The sequence below is a fragment of the Mangifera indica genome, unplaced genomic scaffold (genome assembly GCF_011075055.1).
Source record: "Mangifera indica cultivar Alphonso unplaced genomic scaffold, CATAS_Mindica_2.1 Un_0026, whole genome shotgun sequence".
Taxonomy (NCBI): domain Eukaryota; kingdom Viridiplantae; phylum Streptophyta; class Magnoliopsida; order Sapindales; family Anacardiaceae; genus Mangifera; species Mangifera indica.
This window is the reverse complement of record NW_025401118.1, coordinates 179725-200397: the sequence shown is the minus strand read 5'-3', so window position 1 is coordinate 200397 and position 20673 is coordinate 179725. Positions and strand designations below refer to the sequence as shown.

Sequence of the window (20673 nt, the reverse complement as noted above, 5' to 3'; positions counted from 1 at the left end):
AAATTAAAACGGCGTCGTTCCATTAAGAAAGTAGCTTCATCATAAAAAATACATGTTTGCATTAAAATCAAAAACGATATTTTCACAAATGTAATGCATCTTCTTAACTATGCCCAACCTAAGACGTAATCAAGAACATAAACCAGTGCCAAGGAGAAAGGATGAAGCATGCAAGCAAGCAAACAAGTCCAAAGGGGGAAAGTGGTACGAAAACTGACAAAGCCACCCACCAGAATGCATACAACAGCAATAGCCAGCACTTCTGCTGAAAAATCCCAACTCAATCCTCTGATGTAGACGATAGCTAAGAAAACTGATAGATAAATCACGTTATCCGTTGACACAGTTGTGTATAACTGCGGCAGAAAACATCAGGAAAGCAAAATAATATAAGACCCTTTAATTACCTCAAGTTGCTTATGGAAAAATAGATAGAAATGAGTAACAAACCTCGATAAATGTTGATGAGGCGGTTCTCCTCCTCTTCTGACTGGCATAAATGAGCAATTGCACCACTGCACTAAACTTAGTTGCCATAGGGAGTGCAATGAATGAAACGAAGAATGGAGGGACACTTGTTGCATTGGAAAAGTTAGTGATAGCATCCACTAGAGGATGAGCGAATGCAGCAGCAATAATGGTTCCAATAAACAACCTTGATACTGCTTTCAAGTAGATCAACTGCAGGTTTTTAACAACGTCGGAATTTTCCTCTTCCTCTCCCAACAAATCATGCTCCCTCTTTGTTTTCTGAACATGATTTGCAATATGTCACAACCTTATAGCAATAAGCCATCCTGGACATAGATGCAGGGTCATCTTGTGCAACCTTACCTCGTAAAAGTCACTTATAAGTTTCGCTGACTCAGAACCAGGATTACCACATCTATTTCCTCGGAAGTACTTCATTGAGCCATTTTTCTATAGCTTTGATGAATTCATCCGAACCAATTTGATTGTCCAAATTTGTCTCCATCTGTATCAGTAACTTGTCAGCAGCATCACCCTTATCCAAGTTTATCTCGTCAAACTTAATTCCCATGATCAGTGCTTTGAATTCACCGACTGAAAGTTGTCCATCTTTGTTCTCATCAATCGAATCAAACGGTCTGTCAGATGAAGTCAGTGCCAATAAGAATATACTATGAGTGGCAGGAATTATTAATTGAAAAAAACATTTATCTTATTCTATTGTCATGGGAGAAAAGTAAATGGGTAAGTAGATCAGTTTTTGAGTTAAAAAAAAAACTGACCTCTTGATTGCTTCTTTGTTTAGTTCAAAAGCCTTCCCAAAGCATGCATTCTCAGATGTCTCAAAATTCTTGCTGTCACATACCTGTGCCTTGCATAAGCAAGACGCCGCTTCTGAATCCAAGGCCGAAAGACCTACATGACATGAACGAAAGGGAAGCCAAGTATCAATAACTACATAGAAAATTTGTTAAAAGCAGTAACCAGTAAAATAGAAAAAAGGTTAAAGAAAGAGGAAAGATCTTACCAGCTAACTAAAAGACACTGGCATTTAACACCAAGGTAAGAAACAATGCTGCTTAATACGGTTTTAAAAGGAACAACTATTGATAAGGCAATGAAAGAAGAAAATGTCCTCCAGCTATCAACATGATGACGCCTTCATAACTCATTTCTCCTAGATCAAGAATAACAGATTCTCAAGATTTGTATTTACACCATGCAAGAAAGCTTCACTTATATGGCCTTTTAAGATGAGATTCACTTGATTAATTTAATCTTCCAAACAAGTTATTACAAGAACCAAATAATATATCCTCACAGAATTTTCACTATGTCAACAAAAAGATTGGTGTGCCTCAATGGCATTAGTGCTTACATAAGATGGACGCATGAAATTCGCCACAGGTATCAAAGAATTCACAGGATGCTATAATTGTTGCGTAGAAGAATGGTTACCTGATAAAGGCAATAAGCAATGAACATTCAATACAGATACAATTAGAGCAATCAAAACAGCTAAGTTTCTTCCTGAAGTTGAATGGAGTATCTGTGGTATTTGAACAACAATAAATGGGATGACAGATATAGCCATTATCCTTGCAGTATAGCAAGTCCAAATATCCGTACTAACACCGGTTTCTGCAATCAAAGAGAATTTCTTTTTTCAATTTAGAAAATTTTAAATGGAATTTAATAAAAAAATCTCCACACTTAAAATAAAGCAGCAGGCATAGTTATATTAAGTCTGATTTCCCCACGAAAATTGAAACTAACTCACCCTAAGCACCATGCCCACCATTACCAGACCTCAACCTCTCCAGCCCTTACTCTCTGAACCTATATAGAGTATGAAGGTTTTACAGCCATTGGGACCTAGTTTCTTTCCTTGTAAAAATAACTATCGTCTCTTGTTGCTTAAATCAAATGTACATGAAGATATAGTCAATGTAATGTTTCAGTCCAAAATGCATGCACATAGTATCTATCCTGCTCATGAAAATTAAATTAATTTTAAGCAACTATCATTCAATTTCTGCGTTATAAATAGATGTGACTTTTCCTATACAGATACAGATTAAATTCCAAATTCATGTTTTTTTTTTAGGTGCATGTTCACCAGCCACTCCTCAAATCCTCATAAAAAGCTATAACGTACTGATTATGTCTTAAATTTCATCTCTCTTTCCCCTCCCTACCCCATCCTTCTCTTCCACTCTGTAGCTACTGCATTGCAGGCTCATAGCTTCTACAACATAAAGGGTTTCTATAATTTTAATAGAAACCCTTAGACTAGACCAAACTTTGAGGCAAGTCTTCTACAAATAAGAAATAGAATTCAAACATGCTACTGACTTGGCATATTCCAAGTTAACTGCTTAATCCAAACTAGATCAGTTATTCAGTCCATCAGTAAAGGACAATTCTGAGTAGACTTGCATACCAGTTAAGTTAAGTCCTTTTGTATTTTGACCATCTTTAGCAACTGAATGCTCAATGTCACATTTTCCAACTACAATACAGGATCCCCATATTACAGTAAGAAGCATGACAGTTGATCCAGCTAGCAATCCCATTCCCACCGAGACCTGACTTTGAGCAGATTCCTTAGTTCAAGAAAGTCCAGACACTGTAAAAAACAAGAGAATTAATCAGATGCAATCAACACATCAATCACCAGGTAAAAATGCAATATTTGAAAAGAATAATATTAAAAAGGGCACCCACAATACTTGAGCTGGCTAGTAATTCCATTCCTACTGATATCTGACGTTGAGATATTTCCTTTTTTTCACAGTCCAGAAGCTGCAACAAGCAAGAGAATTGACCATATGGAATCAAAAGATTAATCATAATTTTTTTTTTTTTGAGATTTCTCAGCTAAATATGCACTAACATTCCACATCAAATATTTCTACTACTTGATGCCATGTACAAAGTCTAACGTATCCTTATCAGTATTAAAAAGGAGGAGGTTGACATTGAAGTTCAATTTTTTGAGTTTCCGACGGGTGTATATGTTAATTACCCTATATATGTATATATGGATAACATTGTATGTATAAACAATGATATGACATTATGTGATTGAGTGTTATTTTGTCTCTATTTCAAAATCACTCAATTACATGAATGATATGTCACTGTTTGTATATAAAATTGTACACATTGTTTGTATATATAGTTTTTATGTTATGATGTTTTAGTAATGATAAATTGTGAAATAATTTTATATTGCTAACTTAGTATTACAATAAATATATATTTATTTTTTTTGTTCAATTGCACCATAAATATTTTTTATTTCATCACATTTTTCATATATTTAAATAAAATAATTAAAGAAAAGAGAGTTCAAAGTCTTGTACTGCTGGAGGTTGACCACCACTCTCTCAAGAGTTTGCACCATAAAACTCAGAACAAAGGAAAAGGTTACAAAAATCTCGCTCTTGTTAAGACCAATAACAAAGGAGAAGAAGAGGGTAATAGTGATTTAGACACTTGGAAATTTAGTAAAAAAATCTAGAAGTATACTTGCTAAGATGATAATTGTTGATGAGCAACCATTTTCATTGGTACAAAGACAAGATTTTAGAGTTTATATTAAAGCAATGCAACCATTATGGAACCGTATTTGGTGGTTCATGGTGGTTAGAAATTGTATGAAGATTTTCGTGAGTGAGAAGTTAATGCAGAAAGTTGAGATATTATTTGGGTACTTGATAAATGTGTTAGAACTTATGTTTGAATTTTATAAGCAAGTTTCTTCAAGTATGCAAATATAAGAAGATGAAGCTTCGAGCTCCTCTCAAGCCTTGGTTGTTATTGATTAGTCTAGTGTTGTTAGTTGTGAAGACAACATATCTATGTGTAGCATGGATCCTCACTGACCTCCTATCGGCCAACAATTCATCCTTGTTCAGGAGATAGGAGGGTAGGGTAGAGATTGGTAGACTCCAGTCATCAAAGAAGTGGCAAAAGAGAATTTGCAAATCCTAGGAGAAAAATAATCAATTTTCAAACTTTGGGTAAAGGGAAGGTGAGGAAAAAATTGTTAATTTTTAAAGATATGGGGAAAAATGTAATGAATTTATAATTTTTTCTAAATATTTTTATTAAATGACGATTTTAACTCTGACAATAACAATAAAATTTAACAAAAAAATAGACATTTAGATTTTCAATAGTTAACAGATGGAAAGTTGAGTTTGCACCAAACCATGGGTGAGACATAATCATTTGGCTATAAAACTATATACATAAATTTATATATAAATAATAATATATTATCATGTAATTAAGTAATTTTAAATTAAATATAAAACAATAATCAACCACATGATAATATATTATTATTTATATATAAATTTGTAAATATTATTTGCATATAATATTACTCTTTAATTTTGAAAGTTGATCATGTTTAGTCTTCTGTAATGTATCACAATTTTCTTTTGATTTTTTTTTGAAGTTATGATTTAGACAAAAAGAAAAAAGTGTGATTCCTATGTTTTCAATAGACTTACACCTAATCAGCACCATAAAACTCAAAATAGAGGATAAGGTTACAAAAATCTACCTGTTAATCATAAAAGAATAAAATTATATATAAATAATAAATAAAAATTAATTAAATTTTATATCAATTTTAAATTAAAAATAGAATAATATTTAATAATACGATTATTTATACAGAAATATGTACGCGTCATTCTCAAGCACAATTTTACTCAGCACAAAATCTAAACAGGTTAGTCAAGCAAGAGATTTTACCAATTATGGCGCTGGGAAGCGCGTCAAGCTTGGGAAGAACAATTTTTCCAAAACGGCTGGGACCAAGAATCTTCAACATCTCACTCCCGTCAAAAACACACTTGGATGCCACGAAAATGAGGTATCCATAAACGATAATCAAAAACAAGTTCCCCAATGCAGATGTTGAGCAGGGTATGAAGCCGTACGTCTGTTTACAGAGGAGCTCCGCCTCAAGGTATTGGGAATCACGGCTAGGGCTGACCCCACTGACGGCGGCTGCGGTGGAGAGAGGAGAGAACGATAGGAAGAGAAGGGAGAGGTGAAGCGTGTTGATGGTAGCCATCTTAGTTGACTTGATGCGAATTCTAAAGACTGAAGGCCGGCTTGTGCTTCTCGATATTTTGTCATAAAGGACAGATTAGATTATTATTTGACTTAAAAAATCTTCTTTTTACTATCAGGATAAATTAATTAAAATCTATTTTGAGAAATAAAATTATATGTATAAATAAATTGTATAAATTTATTTATATAAATTAAAATGAATCCTTGTAATTGAGTTTTTTTTCTTATTTCAAAATCACCAAATGAGATGTTACCATATCAATTTTTATAAATAATTTTATATAATTTTTTTAGGTCAAAGGACTTATTCCCATCCAAAGATTATTGTTTTCTCAAGTTCTCACGCTTTAACTTTGAAAAACTTTTATTCACTCATACGCTATTAAAATTAATCGAATCTATCAATTTTAAAATTGTATATTATTTTCCCTGGAACCCTAAAAAGTAATAGTTTCCCTCTTAGGTCAAGTTTTAAAAAATCACATTTTCTCCCTTGAGTTTATATTTCGATATTTGGCCACTCCCTTAGGCACCATCTTCAGCGATCTCTCTCTTTTTCTATGGCAGTCTCCCTTAGCGTCTTTCCTCCCTCCAGTGATATCTGAAACTTGTTTAGGAAGACAAGTGGTTTGGAAAAAAGAAGACGAGTCATTTGGGAAGAAGGAGACTACTCCTCTTCTTTTGGGAAGACAATTTGTCTTCCCGAACGAGAGTTGCACATTGTTGGAGGGAGGAGAGAAGCTGAGGGAGACCGCCAAAGGAAGAGAAACAGTCGAGAGAGAGAGATCGTCGATGATGGCATCAGAGAGACTGACCAGATTTGAAGTTAAACCCTAGGGAGAAATGTGATTTTTTAAAACTTGGTCTAATAGACAAATTATTAGTTTTTAAAGTTTAAAAGATAAAATAAAATAAAATTTTGATTTATTTTAATATTACAAGTAAAATAAAAATTTTACTCTTAAAACTAACAAACTTAACAACTCATGAGTGGGTAAAAAAGTTTTTCAAAATTAAATAGTAAAAACTTGAGAAAATAGCCATCCTCTACACCATTTATTTATAGATATAATACGTAGGGATGACAACGAGAACGGGTGGAAAGAGGATTGATATCCCAATTTTCATCTTCGTCCCTGGTCAGTCTCTATTATGAGGATGACAAATATTCTCAATTCTCTCCCCTCGAAAAAAAAAAAAAAAACTCTTCCACTAATAACAGTAATAACTTCCAACGGAGATTGGTAATGTTGGCTCATTAAATATAAATGTATTTTGAGTTTTGACTATTTTTTTTTCAATATTTTATCATGTAAAGTGTGTTAAAGGGTTAAGAGTGGCGTGGTTCAGTCTGATAGAGATTAGCCAGGCCCAAAAAACTCTTCATATGCTACCCTTCAAAGTCATTCAATGCTTTTCTGTTTGGCTTTCAAATCTGTTCCTAACATTTTAGTGCCATTCCAAGAAAAACTTATCAAAAGAGAAAGTTTTGTGCACAATTTCATACATAAAAAACGATATATTATCATGTAATTAGATAATTAAAAATTAAAAATAAAATAACATTCAATTACATTGTAATACATCATGTCACCATATCAAGTGATTCTACACTGTTGTCATACCTATTATACTGTATCATATGTGTGAGTGAACAATTGTATACCTATGTGGACAGAGGAGGAAAAGCTATGTTCAATTTAGCTTCCATCTTGTTTCTTAATAAAAATTATATCTTGTACTTGAGTAACCTGAAAAGTTTTGTAATGAGTTCTAGTAGCTTTAGTCTGAATTTATGTATATTCTATTTAGACTGAGAGATCTAACAAGTAGATTGGTTCAATTTGGTTAAAATTTAGTACAGATGGTTGGCATGAAGAGGTCATATCCCTTTCCTCTAGACAATCCACCAGGCATCTCATCTTTCCACTGCAAATTTCCTCCAATTGTTCATCCCAGAATCAGCCGATCAGATGACCCAGCTTCTTGTGGCAGTGCTGGTCAAACACTCAATTTGGAACCCTTTGGCACACTTTCCAGGTTAGCTTGACTTTGTTCCTAGATTGGGCCCTTATGTTTTTGTCGTAAATGTTGATTGCTTCCAAACTTGCCAAAGAAGGCTCTTCATGCTCAACTTTCATGTTGGAGCCTAATGATTCAAAGAAAAGCATCAGAGAAAATGGACTTTTTCTCACATTAGCTCCTCCCACAACAATTTCAATGTCTCCAGGTTCAAAATTAAGGCACTCACAACCTTATCTAGCTTTCCATAGCACTGAATTCTGTGATTTTGAATCACTACCTTATCAAGTGAGTCTAACTTAAAACGAGAACCCATTTACATTCTACTAATTTCACTTCTTTTCTAATTAAATTGAACTTAACTTTCTTGTTTCTTATATCATTTGTGAAAAAAGACCAAGCCACAGGCTGAGTGAATAATTGTAACGATGGTGAAGTAGGCGGAAGTGTTGATCTCAATTTGAAACTATAAATGTTTCTAACCTGTATCCATTTCTTTGGTAGGCCACTTTGTTATCTCTCTGAGATCATACCAAGTAAGACTTGTTTTCCTTTTTCTAAAACAATTTGACAAATGGGGTGGTATGGAAATTCTATAAATTTGCTTATGCAAGCTTGTGTGTAAAGGTAAAAAACCAAATCTTGGCCATGTGAGGGCAGAGAGAAGAGAAAGATGGGGAGATGTAGATTGGTTTATATATGCTTTTGTCTTCTCTTTGTTTTGGTGGGGTATCTAAATCTGACCCTTCAATAAAGTTATGATGGAAGTAGAAGGCCCCCATTGAAGTAGATAAGAGAACAAAAGTGGGAAAGTATCACAGAAAAAAAATGTTTATTTGGGTTGCAGAAATCCTGTTGAATAACTGTGAAATCATGCAACTATGTGTTATTTTCATCTTTCAACTAAATCCCCTAGTTATTAGTTCAATATCATAACAAGAGGCCTTCAAGATAACTCAATTTGAGATTTTAATTAAAATCTATTTATTTGTCTTTCAAAACATGATTTCCGGAGGAAGTTCATGATCATAAACTTGCTCAAAAAGGGTGTCTCAAAAGAGTAATGTTATGCATACATATTTTTTAGTACATAAATAGGTATATAGATGATGCATCATTATTTGATTAAATGTTACTTTATCTTTATATGAAAATCATCTAATCACATGATAAAATATCATCTATTTACTTATTTGTATACTCAAATATGTATATACATTCTTTTATTGATCTCAAAATCCCAACATTCCAGCTTATAAAAATCCTGAGGTTGCAATTAATCATTAGATATCAATCAAACACCCATATGGAGAAGTGGAGAAGGAACGAACCTCAATTTATGAACAAACAATGTTACGTGTACACACTTTTGAGTATATAATTGGGTTTGATTCAAAAAATTTTAATCATTTAATGACATATCATCTGTATACATAATTGTATATTAAAAAATGTTTATACAAAGCTATGACCAACCAAAAGCAAAATCAAGAACATAAACCAGCGCTAAGGAAAAGGGATAAAGGGCATTTGCAATTGAAGATTCCCGGAGAGGGAAGACCGGGGAAACTCCCAAAAGCACCCATCAAAATGCAAACATAAGTCCCATGTCAATCCTCTGATATAGACAAGAGCTAAGAAAACTGATAGGCAAAGGACATTATTCATTGCCACCGTTCCCTACAACTGCATAGGAAAAACTCGGAAATGGGAAAAAACTATAATGGCTTTTACGGCAATACAAAACTAATTTCTTCATGAACTAGTTAATCATGTAAAGGCCAAAGCTCTTGCAATAGTTGAAATTTTATAAATTTGCTTATGCAAGCTTGTGTGTGAAAGTAAAAAGCCAAATCTTGGCCATGTGAGGGCAGAGAGAAGAGAAAGATAGGGAGATGTAGATTGGTTTGTTTTGATGTTGAAATTTGATGGAAGCTAAGTTTGGTCGGTTATGCAAAGTGGGTTTGTTTATATTTTTGGTGTTGGTTATTGGTTGGCAACAATGAGAGTTTGTGGGGATGTTTATATATGCTTTTGTCTCTTTGTTTTTGTGGGGTATCTAAATCTGACCCTTCATTATAGTTATGATGGAAGTAGAAGGCCTCCATTGAATATGAGTAGATAAGAGAGAAAAAGTGGGAAAGTATCACAGAAAAAAAAAATGTTTATTTGGGTTGCGGAAATCCTGTTATGCAATTTTGTGTTATTTTCATCTTTCAACTAAATCCCCTAGTTATCAGTCATTAGATATCAATCAAAAACCTATATGGAGAAGTGCAGAAGGAAGGAATCACAATTTATGAATAAGCAATGTTATGTGCATATACTTTTGAGTGTATAATCGGGTTTGATTCAAGATTACTCAATTATTTAATGACACATTATCTGTATATTTAGATGTATACTAAAAAATGTGTATATAAAGCTATGACCAACGAAAAGCATAATCAAGAACATAACCAGTGCCAAGGGATAAAGGGCATTTGCAATTGAAGATCCCCAGAGAGGGAAGACTAGGAAACTCCCAAAAGCACCCATCAAAATGCAAACATAAGTCCCATGTCAATCCTCTAAGATAGACGAGCTAAGAAAACTGATAGGCATAGGACATTATTCATTGCCACTGCTCCATACAACTGCATAGGAAAACTTGGAAATGGGAAAAAACTATAATGGCATTTACAGCAATACAAAACTAGTTTCTTCATGAACTAGTTAAATCATGTAAAGGCTAAAACTCTTGCAATAGCTGAATGCGTAATGTTTTATGTCTAATTAAAAAGTTTGTAGCAAAAATGGCATGTGGGAATTGAGAGAAATGAGAAACAAACCTTGGAAAATGTTAATGAGGCAGTTCTGTTCTTCTTACCCTTGGCAAAAATGCTTGCTGATACTGCTTCACTTGAGTTGGTTGCCAAAGGCAATGCAATGCAATAAGTGAGATGAAGAATGAGGGTATAGTTGTTGCATCTGAAAAGTTGTCAACGTCATCTACAAGAGGGTCAGCAAAGCCTATAACAATCATTAAGCGCTCAAAGGTAATTTGGATGATAAAATATGTAGAATCCCAAAGGTTTTGGTTTGAAACTCATTGATATCATAATAAAATCAAAATTTTAATTTATTTGGTGTAGTAATTGTACGATCAATTACTAAACTTAAAGTTTTATCTGTTTGATATGGTTGATTTATCTTCAAAAAGATTTCTCATCAGTAAAATAAAAAGAAAAGAAAAAAACTTGAGGGTGTGCAAAATTATCTGAAAACTGAATCGAATCAGTTTCCAAATTAAAGAAATAATAAAAATATTTTATGTAAAAATTTCATGACAAAAAAAAGTGTACTCTTGTCGCAAATTCATTTTCATTCCTCATTACTAATGCCACTGATAGACAAAAAAAATAAGTTATTGCAAAAAAAAAAAAGTCTCTTTATAGTTCTATTTAATGAGATTTGCAGTAATCACATTAATATTAGCAAACCTAAGGTTGTAATAGAAAATGCATACTCTGTTTAATATCTTATAATTGTAATATTAATTTAAAAATCGGTTCAAAACCAAGTAATTGAAAAATCGGTTTGATTATTTGATAAATTCGGTTCAATTATCAACTGGTTAATGTGTAAATTTATATTAGTTTTGGTTTGCATTCTTCACCAAACCAAAAATTCGGTTTTGTTTATAAATCCGGTTAATCAGTTCGTTTATCCAAACTTGCACACCTCTAAAAAAAAGCATCAGCACTGCTTTAATAGAGGTCCACTAGGGGATTTCATGAGAACCAGGATCACCATATCTATTTCCTCCATGCACTTCATTGAGCCAATTTTCTATGCTTTTGGTGAATTCACCAAAATCAATTTGATTATCATTAGATATATTAAAATCTCTCAGTAATTTGTCAGCAGCATCATCCTCACCCATATTTATCTCATTGAACTTAAATCCTATAATCAGTGCTTCTGATTCCCTAGACTGAAAGTTTTGCATCTTTATTCTCATCAATCCGATTTAGAGACATTAATAGGATCAAATCGGTCCGAAACCCAACATAGAAAAGCCCGACCTGCTACTATAGTGGACCAGATGCATGGACTGTTCAAGCCGGGTTGAACTGTTGATGATTTAAAAAAAAATTAAATTTAAAAGATAAAAACATAAAATTAAGGTTAATCTACCGGTTAGACCTATTATTGTGAAACCCAATCCAACTCTATGTATATAAGACTGAACCGTAAACCTCATTCTTTCGTTACATCAGTTCAGTGTATATAATCTGTTATTGTGCAGGCCTTAGATCTGGTCCAGTGGGCTACACCAGCACCAACATACCCTATTAGAGCCTCTAATCCAATTATAAAAACTTGCCTTAAGAAGTCAGTGCAGATAAGAATATATTTTAAGTGGCAGGAATTATTAATTGGAAAAAAACATTTATCTGATTCGATTTTAAGGTGAGAAAATGGGAGTTGGAAAATGCAAACAGCCCTTTACACTTTACGTTAAAATCTAAAAAGATCTTTGTATAATGAGTCATGCTATATTCATAATATATATATCACTATGCAATGAAATATTATTACATCACATGGTTTTATTGTTTTATAATTATAATACATCTTCTTAACTATGCCCACCCCAAGACGTAATCAAGAACATAGACCAGTGCCAACGAGAAAGGATACAGCATGTAAGCAAGTAAACAAGTCCAAAGGGGGAAAGTGGTACGGACACTGGCAAAGACTCCCACCAGAATGCATACAACAGCAATTGCCAGCACTTCTGCTGAAAAATCCCAACTCAATCCTCTGATGTATACGATAGCTAAGAAGACTGATAGATAAATCACATTATCCGTTGACACAGTTGTGTATAACTGCAGCAGAATAATATAAGACCCTTTAATTACCTCAAGTTGCGTATGGAAAAATAGATAGAAATGAGTAACAAACCTTGATAAATGTTGATGAGGCGGTTCTGTTCCTATGGCTGGCATCAATGAGCAATGGTACCACTACGCTTAACTTTGTTGCCATAGGCAGTGCAATGAATGAAACGAAGAATGGAGGGATACTTGTTGCATTGGAAAAGTTAGTAACAGCATCCACTAGAGGATGAGCAAATGCAGCAGGAAGAATGGTGCTAATAATCAACATTGGTACTGCTTTAAAGTAGATCGACTTAGGATTTTCAACATCGCAGGTTTGATTCTCCTGATTTGTCTCCGCGCCTTCTAGTAACCAGCCAGCAGCACCATCTTCAACAGAACTCGACCCCTGATTCGAGCGCTGAACGACCTACACAACATGAATGAAAGGGAAGTCAAGCATCAGTAAATACATAGAAAATTTGGTAGAAGCAGTATCCAGTAAAATAGAAAAAGGGTTAAAGAAAGAAGGCTAAGTATATAGAAGATACCAAAACTATTATCTTTCCTTCTAAATATACCAATCAAGACATTAGCATTTAACACTAAGGTCAGAAACAATGCTGCTAAATAGGGTTTTAGAAGGAACAAATATTGATAAGGCAATGAAAGAAGAAAATGTCCTCCAGCTATCAACATGTTGATGCCTTCATAACTCATTTCTCCTAGATCAAGAATAACAGATTCTCAAGATTTGTCTTTACACCATGAAGAAAGCTTCATTTTTATGGCCTTATCAGATGAGATTCACTTCATTAATTTAATCTTTCTAACAAGTTATTACAAGAACCAAATAAAATATCATCACAGAATATACACTATGTCAACAAAAAGATTGGTGCACCTCAATGTCACCAGTTCTTACATAAGATGGACTCACGGAATTTGCCACAGGTATCAAAGAATTCACAGGATGCTATAATTGTTGCATAAAAGAATGGTTACCTGATAAAGGCAATAAGCAATGAACATCAATACAGATAGAATTAGAGCAATCAAAACTGCAAAGTCTCTTCCTGAAGTTGAATGGAGTATCTGTGGTATTTGAACAACAATAAATGGGATGACAGATACAACCATTATCCTTGCAGTATAGCACGTCCAGATATCCGTACTAACACCAGTTTCTGCAATCAAAGAGAATTTCTTTTTTCAATTTAGAAAATCTTCAATGGAATTTAATTAAAAAAAATCTCCACACTTAAAATAAAGCAGCAATCATAGTCATATCAAGTCTGTTTTCCCCACGAAAATTGAAACTAACTCACCCTAAGCACCATGACCAACATTACCAGCCCTCAACTTCTCCAGCCCTAACACCTGAAACTATATACAGTAAGAGGGCTCTACAGCCATGTTGGACCTTGTCTCTTTCCCTGTAAAAATAACTATCACTTTCTTGTTGCTTACAACCAATGTACATGAAGATATAGTCAATGTAATGTTCCGGTCCAGGATGTATCTATATAGGATCTCTCTGCCTCATGAAAATTATATTAGTTTCAAGCAACTATTTATTCAATTTCTGTGTTAAAAATGGATGTGGCTTTTTCTATACAGATATTATTTAAATTCCACATTCATTTGTGTTTTTTAGGTGCATGCTCATAAGCGACTCCTCAAATCCTCACAAACAACTATAACACACTGGTTGTGTCTTAAATTTCATCTCTCTTTCCCCTCCCTACCCCGTCCTTCTCCCCCACTTTGCAGCTACTGCATTGCAGGCTCATAGCTTCTACAACATAAAGAGTTTCTATAATTTTAATTGAAACCCTTAGACAAGAACAAACTTTGTGACAATTCTACCACAAATTAAAAATAGAATACAAAGATGCTACTGCCTTGGCATATTCCAAGTTAAGAGCCGGAGAACTGCTTAATCCAAACTAGATTGGTTATTCAGTCCATCAGTGAAGACTAGTAAAGGACAATTCTGAGTAAAGTTGTATACCAGTTAAGCTAAATCCTTTTGTATTTTGACCATCTTCAGCAACTGAACGCTCAATGTCATGTTTTCCAACTATGATACAGGATGCCCATATTACAGTAAGAAGCATGACAGTTGATCCTGCTAGCAACCCCATTCCCACCAAGACCCGACTTTGAGCAGATTCCTTAGTTCCAGAAAGTCCAGACACTGTAAAAAACAAGAGAATTAATCAGATGCAATCAACACATCAATCACCAGGTAAAAATGCAATATTTGAGAAGGAATATTATCTAAATACATTAGCTGGCTAGTAACCCCATTCCTACAAATATCTGACTTGAGATATTTCCGTCTTTTCGGAAAGTCGAGAGGCTGTAAAAATTTATGAGATTAATACTGCTAATCAAGGTTTGGGGTAGGGTGGGAGAACTCCTTTTTTTTTTTTTTTTTTCAATTGAAAGAATATTAACTAGGTAACAAAGAAACAGAAACGCCAAAACATCAAAACGTAGAAACAAAAACATTGAAACGTATTTTTTTAAAAATATAAGAACAGAAACAAGAGAAAATATACAAATATAAAAAATACAAGGGTTTTTTATAAATTCAATTTTTTTTTAAAAATATATTGTATCCTGTATTTAACTTTTTCCACTTCTTCCAAGAAGTATTTACAAACCTTCATTAATATAAATAAAATCAAAACCGATTAACATTATAAAAAATATATTCAACTTTTAAATTGAAAAGAAACATGACCATAAATCAATTAACTGCTTAAAATTAAATAAATAAAATTATAAACCAATGAGGTAGTACAAAAACTGCTTAAGTGTTTTCCCTATCTAGTAAAGTAATTTCAACAATAAAATCAATCACTTATTAGAAAGCTCCCATGTAGTTTGAAGCTCAGAGTCACAAAATGCAGAATAAACAAAGGCTTCTAAAGCACAACACAAATTCACAACTTTCAAAATCCAAATCTCATAAACAAGCCAAGAGTAACAACTCAATAACTCATCAGATCACAAAGATATAAACTTTGAAGCATAGCCACCAAGCAATTCTGCAATTGAGGTCTGTCACACTACACTAGAGCTGCTCGGCAAAATTCTGAATCGACAAGACAGAAAATGAAACACTATTCTAAATTAATGGCTAAATTAGCTAGGAACTCAATAAATGTTCTTGGTTGAAATTAAGCAGATGGAGACAACTGTTCTTAATTAATGGCGAACTAGATTAAGTGCACTGATGAAGATGGCTGTTCTAGACTTCGCCGAGATTTCGCGACGCCGGAGACGGAGAGGAGGTGGTTAGGTTTATGGTACTGTGAAATTGCAGAGTGAAAGGGGAACGAATTCTGCTCCCTTTTTTAGCTCAGGAAACGCGTTTCATGGTTTTATAAATAACCGAAACGGCCCCGAAACGCCAGAAACCGAAACTTTCCGCCAACCATGCAGTACCTGCTTCCTTGCTGATGACTATGCTCCAGTCAGCACCATAAAACTCAAAACAGATGATAAACAGATAACAAGGTTTCAAAAATGTAACCCTTAATCACAAAATCCAAACAAGTTAGCAAGACTCAAGTAAGAGTTTTTACCGAGAATGAGTATGGCGCTGGGAAGCGCATCCAGCTTGGGAAGAGCAATTTGTCCAAAACAACCAGGCCCAAGAACCTTCAACATCTCACTCCCGTAAAAAATACACTTGCATGCCACGAAAGTCAGGTATCCATAAACGCTGATCAAACACAAGTTCCCCAATGCAGTTGTGGAGCAGGGCATGAAGCCGTACGCCTGTTTGCAGAGGAGCGCCTCCTCAAGGTATTGGGAATCACGGCTAGGGCTGACCCCATTGACGGTGGTGGCGCAGAGAACAGAGAACGACATGAAGAAGAACGAGAAGTGACACCCGTAAGTGGCCATTTGTAGCTATTTTTCGAGTTGATATTTAATTAGCAAAGTTGCAAATCTATGGAAGTAATAGAACGACAAAAACGAAAATGTTAAAGAGTATGGTGTGAGGAGAAAGGAGATCGGTGTCAGTCTTCCTTGTTACCTCGGTGGTTTCTTGATTTGTGATTTGGCTTACAGACACCGTGTTCAAGGAGTATGACACCCTTTAGAAAAAGAAGTGACTACGATAGGTAGCACCATCCGTGTGCAAATAAAGATAACGTTCATGGCCCCGCATCATTCGAAATTCTCTGGTCACTATCGCCGATTTAGTAATTTCCTTGTACACCTATGGCTTTTAGGTAAATTAAAGGTTTACAACTTTTATGTTTTCATAAAATTAAAATTTTCATTTTTAAGAATTGAAGTTAAATGCGTATTGTTCTTCAATTTTTAATTTCCATAAATAAGAAAAATATACTATCAACTGATTGTTTCACTTAAGCAAGATCGTTTAGATTAAAAAAAAAATTTACATCATTTTATGTTAGAGAAACAGTATTGATTACTTAAGAAAATTTGGGATTTGATCAAACTTTCGGTGAGAATAATTTTTTGGCCTTTCATTTTACCTTAAAAAAAGTCTTCTTTTCACTAAGAAAAAAATTAATTTAAAATATCATATTTTGGAGATATTACTAAAACAACCGTATTTTAATGAAATCATGTCTACAAATTAATTACAGGAGTTTATCAATACAAATTGAGATAAAAATTTGTGATTAGATAATATAAATATTTATGTTTTTATATCACTTTAAAAGTACTTAATTAAATATTATCATATCAATCTATAATAATGAATTTATAAAATTTGTTCATATATATAATACAAAAGATTAAACTAAAATAAGTAATATTAAACTTTTTACTTAAACAATATCATTTAACCCATTTTTTTTCTTATCCTTAAACATTTAACAAAACACTAAAATCTTTTTAACCTTGGTTGTCATTTTCTCTTACTCACAAGTTTATATCTAAAATTTTACACAAAAATCATAAATTTAATAAAAAAGATTGTTAAATCAATATAAGAAAATCGATATTTACTTTTTTTTTGTCATCTTTAGTTGAAGAATTTTGTACTATTTTCATGAGTTCTAGACACATTCAAAAACTTTATGCATAAGCCAAGTGGGGGCAAATAGCGGGCGGGCGGGCGGTGTGGGGTGTGGAGGGATGCGTACGTCAAATCACTGCAAGGTTGCTGGAAATAGGAAAGTCTCTGATGGTGGATCAAGACTCAGGACTTTCACACGAAAACGGCAGTCTCTGACAAGGATCTTTCTGTTTTCTTCTTGCCCCTCTGTTGTTTTTTTGCATGCTTTCTTCGGTGCGTCAAGGACTGGTGTGAATTATTATTTTTTTTTCAAAAATAAAATATCATCATTAGGTTTAAAATTAATATTTATAGGTAATTATTATATTTAATTAAAAATAATATTATTTGAGTACTTATATTACTGTTACCAAATTATAAAATTAATTACTCAAATTATTTTTTTAAATAGCGGTCTTATTGTTTATATTTTTTAAATATTTTTATTAAAAATAAAAATATTTTTTTCATAAAAATCTAATAAAAAATATTAAAATTATAACATAATTAAGATTATAAACTTTTAATACACAAATAGATAAGGTATTTAAATTACACTAAATCAATTAGTATAAATGGATACACAAAAGAAAGTAGTTAAGAAAAAATACTGATCTACCAAAGGAAGTAGTTAAAGAAGAATTTTGTAAGATAAATTGATGTGTTATCATGTAATTGAATGTTACTTTATCTTTTATTTAAAATCATCTAAACACATGAAGACACATCATCTGAAATAACTATTAGTAAGTTGGTAATTTGGAATATAACTATTTCCTAGCAAGTTAGTGAATTCAGTTGCATTTAAGTAGCTTATGATATAATTCTAGCATTAGAGCTTAACTTATTATATTTTATGGAATGTATTATATATTTATGCATAATATTATATTTACATATTTTTAATACATAAATTAAATACATAAAAAATATATCATCATATAATTAGATGTTATTTTATTTTAATTTAAAATTATTTAATCATATAATAATATATTATCTATGCATATAAATTATATATAAAAAAAATACACTTATAATTTTATTGTATATTTATATAGAGCTTAATCTGATCTGGAAAATCTTGTTATATAGATTATTTTCTAATCGTCTTTTATAAAAATTCTAGATAATTTTGCCGTGATTTTAAAGTCGCTGGTAGAAGGCACCCACACTTAATTCATTACTTCATCTAATTCTTGCAAAAGCTACCACTTTCCGTAGCAAATTACCTTTATTTTTTTTTAATTGTGATCTCATTGTTTATATATATATATATATATATATATATATATATATATATATTATTTTAATTAAAAATAAAAATATTTTTCTCATAAAAATTTAATTAAAAATATTGAAATGATAACAAAATTAAGATTATATTTTAATACATAGTTAGAAGAGTGGTTTAAATTACAATAAAATTATGTGTATAAATAAATATATAAATAAAATGATTTTGATTATGTGATTTTAATAATCGGACCATAAACCAATAAGTCTGTAATATAATAAAATAATTAGGCCAAATGACTATTTCCCACCCAAGGTTTGCCGTTTTCTTAAATATCCACCTATAACTATGAAAACACCAAAAGCTCATCCACCAGTGGTTAACTTTAACACTTTCCGTCAGAGAATGATTAAAATGACTGTTTTACCCTTTTCAATTGAAATGACATAAATATCCTACATGCCAAAAGACTATATTACCTTTTTTATTAAAATGACCTAAAAACCTTTAAATAAAAAGACCAAAATGACCTCTTAATTAAATAACCAATTTTTCATATTCCAAAATTTAACCAGTAACTTCTATGGCCTGATAACAATGCAGTATTTGGGTTTGAATTACAGATTTTTGCTTAGAACTGCCTTGGATTATGATGGAATAAAATGCAAAGGATAATACTGGCCTGTTTGGAAACCTAGAAATGCAAAGAGCTGTGTTTTGGGATGCATGCAATTACAGACAATTTAGATTCATAAATCAACACTCTTAAACACAAAATACTTTAGTGAGCACTAATCCAGAAAATAGATCTGCAAAAAACATTTCACTGAGTTATCCAACAAATTTACATGCATAGAATATTTCACTGAGTTATCCAAAAAATTTGCATTAACAGAATATTTCATTGAACTATACAAAAAATTTACATGCACAGAATATTAAACTGAGCAATAATCCAAAAAATTTACATAACCCAACAACTTTATATGGTGTAATTATCCACCTCCCATATAGTTCAAAATCCTCAGTTTCATATATCCAACAAAACCCTTAGTATTCATTGCATCTGTGATTGTGGATGCTGTGAGGAAGAAGATGAAGCAAATTGACTTTTAGTTGACTGGCTTTCCATGGTTGGGATTATTCTCTGATACAAGGGAAAAAAATGATTAGGTTTAATAAAACAGCAGCAAACAAAATATTATCATATAAACAGAAGCAATACCCTTTTTTTGGGTCTTCTTGCATTGTTTGGATTGTGTTGGCAGGACCTTTTATTGTGCCTCAACTCATGGTAGTGACTACACCTAAGTGTAGACACATGTTTTCTCTTTCTCTCTTCAGTGGGGTATTTCCTTCTAACCTTTCTGGGTCTGTCAGCTTTGCCATGCCTAACAGATGGCTGTAGCTTCTCTTCACAATCCTCTGACCAGGTTCTCTAATCTGGAATAGGATGAATAATTTCAGCATATGTTCTCATATATACTGAAATTTGTAACCTGTCATCTACAAACTCATCAAAGGTGGGGAAATTCGTGTGCAATATTGAACAGATTGCATGTTGGCAAGGAATCCCAAACAGCTACTACATCCCACAATCACATATTTTTTTGTCTAAATTCAAGGTGTATGTTCTGCTTGGAATATCATTCATATCAATCACCTCGAACTCTTGCAGTCCAGCATATGCAATAGAGACATTTCGAGCTGTCTTAATACTTCTGTTTAACTTTTTAACAACCAATGGGGGCAGTGTAGTAACCCATTCAGTACCTGCCTTCAGCCTACTATGAAGTCTCTTCATTATTATTTTTCGATACAACTCTAACAGACTGGGAATAGGCAGCTCCCGATCTTTTTCAAGCCAACTATTAAATGTTTCAGACATATTATTTGTGATATGGTCATATTTGGCTTCA

At 32.8% G+C, this 20673-nt stretch overlaps 1 pseudogene; it reads right to left on the bottom strand.

Moving 5' to 3' along the window:
• Window positions 1-14: 14 nt before the first annotated feature.
• LOC123206146 lies at window positions 15-15705 on the bottom strand (annotated as a pseudogene).
• Between the last annotated feature and the right edge of the window lie 4968 nt (window positions 15706-20673).